Genomic DNA, 6,926 nt, shown 5'->3' on the forward strand with positions numbered 1-6,926 from the left:
ATTATATTTTAAATTTACACTCAGAATGAAAGAAAGTAACGCGGAAATTGCCGGGAAGGTGGGGGAGCCTGGCTAGTGGCTGCCATAGCGCATAGGCAAAGTGGCGGCTGATATGAGTAGATGTCTCCAAATGACCTGCGACTTGCTGGTCGGTTCGGTTCGCTCAGAAAACTGAGATTTTGGTGACTAAACAAACCAAAAAAAAACAAAAAACAAAGAAAAACAAGCCAAATTAATTGGTTACGATCATATCTAAATTAATATAATATTGAAAATTCCTCTAAAATTGAAGCAACAAGAATCCTCGTCAGAAACAATTATTTTGGTCATTCAGTCCGTTACGTTATTTGCATCTGTTTTTTAAATTAAGACAGTAATTACTTTTTAATTTTAATTTATGATATTTTTAATTTATTTTTTAAATTTTATTATGGAATATCATTACTAGATATTTATTTGTTTATTAATGAAAGAGTATCTAAACAATCACTTTCACATAGTACTTTTCAAAATCTATTATTTTAAGATAGAAGTAAGTTCCTCCAAATTGTATATAGCTCTATAAAAAAATATTACAAACTTCAACTTTTTCGATGCAATCTTTTACCCACAACCATCAGAATTACAAAAAATAAAGCTAAAATCGGCTAAACTTTCATAAGCAGAAAAGCTAGCATCACAATTCAATTTAGTAGACTCGGCAGAAGGAAGAGTCCAATGCAAGCAAAGGGAGGGAGGGGACAAAGCTCGATGCATTGTGAAAATAGAGTGCAACTCTCTTACTGAGTTATGAGTCAAACCGGTCACTTTACTAGTACTCTAATGATCATCTGGACTAAATAAGTCATTATTCGTGCTTCTCCAAATTCACCAGATAGTCGAGTAGAAAATAAAAACATCCCAAAAGTAAGACCCAGCAAAGTTAGTGTCGTAAATTCAAGTGATCAGAATATAATCCAAATAAAGTCTAAATCTCTTTGGCACTGAGGCAATCCTGTAGATAATGAATAACAGTTTCAGGACTAAGTTTACATTGATGACAAGTATTCGACTGAGCTAAACCACAATCAAATCAAAACTCCGCCGTAGAGAGTACATTATGAAGACTAAGCTAAATCAAGAACTTGAACATCTCTGGAATATGAAGCCCCATACTTACAACCAATTATCATGCTCATTCCAACCAAACTTTTTCTTAGCCAACCAACTGTATTCACTATTAGCTGAATAAAGTCTAGAGGATGTTGGGTGCCAAATCTACCTAAGTTTCTCCCCCTCTTGTAAGTCAGGATTATACCCGTCTAAATGCTGTCTGACCTCCTCCAGAATAAGAGAAAATATCCTGAAAGTTCCATTAACCACCCCGCCAAACATCCTTAATAGTCAAATCAGAATTAGAAATATGCACAAAGAAAATATCATTAGTAATTGGACCCTCAAGACATCACTTATCAAACCAGAAAGGTTGATCACAAGATTTGATACACTAAGAAAAATCATCCTTGAGAACTCTAAAGGCCTTAGAAATACTTTTCCAAACATAAGAGGCATTACTTGAGAAAGGTCTGTCTAGAGCTCCATCGTTCCTCATGTACTTTGCCCTGATAAGAGCAACCTAAGGTTTGTCTTGACAGTGAAATAGTTACCAAACAAGTTTTTCAAATAAGGATATATTAGCACAAGCATGATCTTTAACACCTAGACCAACAAACTTCTTGGAAATGACCACTTTTTCCCAATTAACTAAAGAAAGACTTCTACCATTCACTTTATCCTTCCAGAGAAACTGTCGCATTATAGAGGATAATTTATCACAAACTCAGTGGGGAAGAGAGATACTTGCATATGATAAACCGAGATGGATGCCGCGATAGAATTAATTAAGCAAAGTTTACCATCTTAATTAATTGAGAAGTCTACCTTTCCAGTTAACTAATCTGTCTCTAACCATTTCAATCACCGAATAAAAAGAGACCCTATTAGCATGAGAATGATTGAGATTCACATCCAAATATTTTCCTAAGTCCAAACAAATCTAATGGAAGAAACCGTAGTAAAGACATTTCTTCTACGAGCAAACACATTCTTGGAGCATAAGGCTTTGAACTTCTCAAGGTTGATTTTCATTTCTGAGGCCTTACAAAAAGTGTTTAGGAAATTCATCACCATTTGAACCTGAGTCTTAGAAGCCTGATAAAAAAGAAGTAAATCATCTGCAAACATCAAATGAGAGAACTTCGGGCTACACATAGAAATAGAGACTGGCTTCCACATGCCTTCTTCCACCTTATGAGAAATATAACAAGCAAGTCTCTTCATACAAAGCACAAATAAATATGGAGACATTGGATCATCTTGTCTCAACCCCCTTCTAGGGGACAATACTCTCCAATTTATTACCATTCCACAAAATAGAGAGAGATGAAGCACGAACACAAGACATAATCAAACTAATGGTGTTCATAGAAAAACCAAAAGCAATAAGAATACTTTGTAGAAACCTCTAATCTAACATATCATAAGCCTTTTCAAGATCAATTTTGAAATCAAGAGTACTTTTTTTGGATTTTGTATACTTCATGAAGTGAAGGACTTCTTATACCACAATGATGTTCTCAGGAGCACCTCAGCCTCGGCCTGGAATGAAACCACCCTGAAGCGGACTAACAATATATGTCAAAAAAGGTCGTAGTCAGTTAACCAGGATTTCAGTGATAATTTTATAAATAATATTACACAAGCTAATACGCCTAAAGTTCTTCATGAAAGTTGGAACCTCCACTTTAGGAATAAGAACAATAAGAGTTTCCATGATACTAAGGTTCAAAATGTCGCCAGAAAAAGCCCTCTTCTGATAATATTCCAAATCTCACTACCCACTATCTCCCAATATTCTTTGAAAAAAATGCTTGAAACCCATCCGGACCAAGAGCCTTAAAAAGACTCATACTGAAGACTGCTGACTTCACCTCTATAAAAGAGACCAGCGCAATAAGCATGGCCCCCAGTCTCATCACTCAGAGAGGGTATAGGAACCTCTCACAGACAATCAACCTTAACCTCCTCAATTGTGCCAAAGAGATCCTTATAAAAATTAAGAGCCTCATGTTGGAGAAGATTTGGATCAATAGACCAAGAGCCATCCCTAATAAAAAGTCCATGAACTCTGTTATGATTCTTGTGTATCAAAGTCTATCGATGACAAAAATTTTGTATTTCTTTCCCCATGCTTAACCCACTGCTTCTAGATTTTTGGTACCAAAAGAGCTCCTCTTGTAACAACAATCTGTTATAGTCTTCTTGGTAGCACGAATCCTCATACCTTCGTACTGTTGTACCAGCAAGTGCACTGGGTCATCCAAGTAATACCTGAGAGAGTCAGGGTCGATCCCACGAAGATTGTGGTTTAAAGCAAGTTATGGTTATCTTGCAGGTCTTAGTCAGGCGAATCAAAAGGTTGATGGATAATTAATAATAATGTTGTATAATTTAAATTCAGTAATGGGAATGTAGTTGAGGGTTGGAGTTGCCTTGTCTTTCTGAATTAACTTTGATATTACTGTCTTCTTTGCTTGTGAGTGATTTCTTCAATGGCAGGATGTATGTGATTGACACTAGTTTGAGCAACTGCCAATACTCCTCCAGATCTGAACCCCAGATTTAGTGCGGATCCATTCTGATTGAGGGTGAAGCTCCTGTAGTTCATTCTCCTTAATGATCCTACTCAAAACGCCACAAACAAGGTCGAATCTTCCGGATCGGAGGATGCTGTGCCTTAGGTACCAGCCTCTACCACAGAGACCATAATCTCCCCGTAAATCGGCTGAACTGATGTCTCGAGAAGTCCCCAACGAAGTCGTGGATTAGCCGTCTGAGAGACATATATTCAAGCTGGTGGTTCATCATTGTCCGATGAAAGATGCACTCTGAACCCATGTAGAATGTGATAAACTTATGCCAGTTCAACGCATTCATATTGATGAAGAATGACTATACATCTTAGAATTAATCAAACACGGATCGAAGAGAAACAGTAATACTTTTATTAATTCATAGGATTCAGCAGGGCTCCTCCCCCTCATCCTAGGAGGTTTAGAAACTCATACTGAAAGGAAAATATAATGTGTAAACAAATATAGGGCTGTAAAGTGTGCGTGATGTTCTTATGATTATGTAAAATACACTTTAAATACTAAACAGATGACTAGTAAGGGTAAAACAGTCTATTTAGTTCTAAAATCCGCTTCTAGGGCCCACTTTGTGAGTGTTTGGACTAAGATTTGATGAGATCCACGTGCTATGAGGCTTCTAGGGCATGAAACGCTAGCTAGGGGGTCCTCTCTGGGCGTTTGGACGCTGGTTCTGCTCTTTGAGCGCTGGACGCTGGAAGGGGGCAGGAAGCTGGCGTTGGACGCCAGTTTTGGGCCTTCTAATCCGAAGCAAAGTATGGCCTATTATACATTTCTGGAAAGCTCTTGATGTCAGATTTTCATAGCCATTGAGATTGCTCCATTTGGACTTCTGTAGATCCAAAAAAGGTCTTCTGAGTGCAAGTAGGTCAAATCCGGACAGCATCTACAGTGCTTTCTCTGTCTCTGAATCAGACTCTTGCTCCAACTCCTCAATTTCAGCCAGAAATTACCTGAAATTGTACAAAAATACAAAAACTTATAGTAAAATCCAAAAATGCGAATTCAACACTAAAACCTATAAAAACTTAATAAAAACTAAACAAAATATACTAAAAACTATATGAAAATGATGCCAAAAAGCGTATAAAATATCCGCTCATCACAACACCAAACTTAAAATGTTGCTTGTCCCCAAGAAACTAAAAACACAGTAGGATAAAAAGAAAATTAAGATACAATAAATTTCAAAGTTTTTAATGAAGCTCAGTTACAATCAGATGAGCAGGATTTAGTAGCTTTTTGCTTCTGAATAGTTTTGGCATCTCACTATCCATTGAACCTTAGAATGGTTGGCATCTTTAGGAACATAGAATCCAAATAATATTATTAATTCTCCTAACTAAGTTCTTTTTTATTCTTGAACATGGATTTTTGAGTCTTGGCCGTGACCCTAAGCACTTTGTTTTTCAGTATTACCAACGGATACATAAATGCCACAGACACTTTAACTGGGTGAACCCTTTTGGATTGTGATTCAACTTTGCTAGAATCCCCAGATAAAGGTGTCCAGAGTTCTTAAGCACACTCTTTTTGCTTTGGACCACGACTTTAACTGCTCCGTCTTAAACTTTTCACTTGACACCTTCATGCCACAAGCACATGGTTAGGGACAGCTTGATTAAGCCGCTTAGACCAGAATTTTGTTTTATTTAGGCCCTCCTAACCACTGATACTCAAAACCTTGGGTCCATTTACCCTTTCCTTTTGGTTTAAAGGGTTATTGTCTTTTTTTGCTTGCTTATTTTTTTCTTTTTATTTTTTGCCACTTTTTTTTCTTTTTTTTTTTCGCATGCAAGCTTTTTCTTTTTCTTTTTGCTGCTTTTTCTTACTTCAAGAATCAACTTTTGGATTTTTCAGATTACCAATAATACTTCACTTTCATCATCATTCTTTCAAGAGCCAACATTCATAAATTTCAACTTCAAATATGCACTGTTTATTCATACATTCAAAAAACAAAAGTAATGCCACCACATCAAAATAATTGAACTATTCTTATTTTAAACTTGAAATTCATGTATCTCTAAATTCTTTTCAATAATTTTTTTTAAGTAAGGTGAGAGATATATTGAACATTTTACATCTTTAAGACATCAATGCAAATGATCATGCAATAAGAACCCGTACATGCGTTACACATAGCCATTCATTATGAATCTTTCGACGGAGTGCCTGAAAGTTGATCATCTTCTTTGTACCTCCGAAAATGCTCCGTTGTAACCATATAACATTATCTTTTGCCACTGGAATGTCTAATTTCTTAGACCATCCATTCTTATTTGGGTCCTTAACATTCGCATCTCTTGACGACTTTTCCACCTTCTCTTCCACTTTTCTTATATCTCTATATTGCTAACGGTTACCTTCTTCACCTTGTCTTGTGGATTCCTGCACTTCTTTTTCTTTGATGTCCTTTAGTTCAGATCTTCTTTTGTACATTGCTTCTGCTACGAAAATTCTTTTTCCTCTCAACACCATATGATTCATTTCTACAACAGCCTTCAAAGCTCCCCCCTTTGATAGTGGTGTTGAAGGATTGGTGATTGGAGATAAAGTAGTATTATAGTTGGAGTTAGTTGGATTTTATTAGAGGATAATTTAAAAATTTTAATATGTTTTTTGGATTTGGATAATTTTATCAATAAAATCCTGTGGGTATAAGGTTAGATTCATTTTCTCGTAAGTAGATTTGTAACATTATGAAATACCTTTGTGAGAATCTTGTACATGGATTTCACTGCATACTTTCTCACTGCGCGTCCAGCATGTTGCTGTAGACATAGCCTTTTAGATTCATACTGTGTGGTGTTGTGAGGTTCATGGCAAAAATGGCAGAGGAAGAAGGGCAGGAAGAAGCGAGACCGCCATGAATCTTTTGGTCGAAGCCGTGGGAGGCGAGAACGGAGTTGAGATTCTGCATGGCTTTTGAACAATGCGTTGGCATTGAGGTGGTTGTCATTGTTGTCAACGGTGGTGGTGAACTGCAATAGTAAAGGCGGGGTTGCGGAGGGTGCACATTTGACACGCGGATGGGTAGCACGAAAGATGACGCACGGAGCGATCGGACATTTGCGGAGATGCTTGGGCGGCGTCCATGGGCGGATGGGGGTGTCGGCTGGAGGTTGGGCGGCGTCAGATCGGAGAGAGGGGAGTGAAGCGGCTCTTGGGGGTGCCTCTACAGACCGAAAATGGTAAATAGAGGAAGGGGGTCAAATTTAAATTGAGTGTAACTGC

Source organism: Arachis ipaensis, chromosome B05, assembly GCF_000816755.2.
Source record: "Arachis ipaensis cultivar K30076 chromosome B05, Araip1.1, whole genome shotgun sequence".
Lineage (NCBI taxonomy): Eukaryota > Viridiplantae > Streptophyta > Magnoliopsida > Fabales > Fabaceae > Arachis > Arachis ipaensis.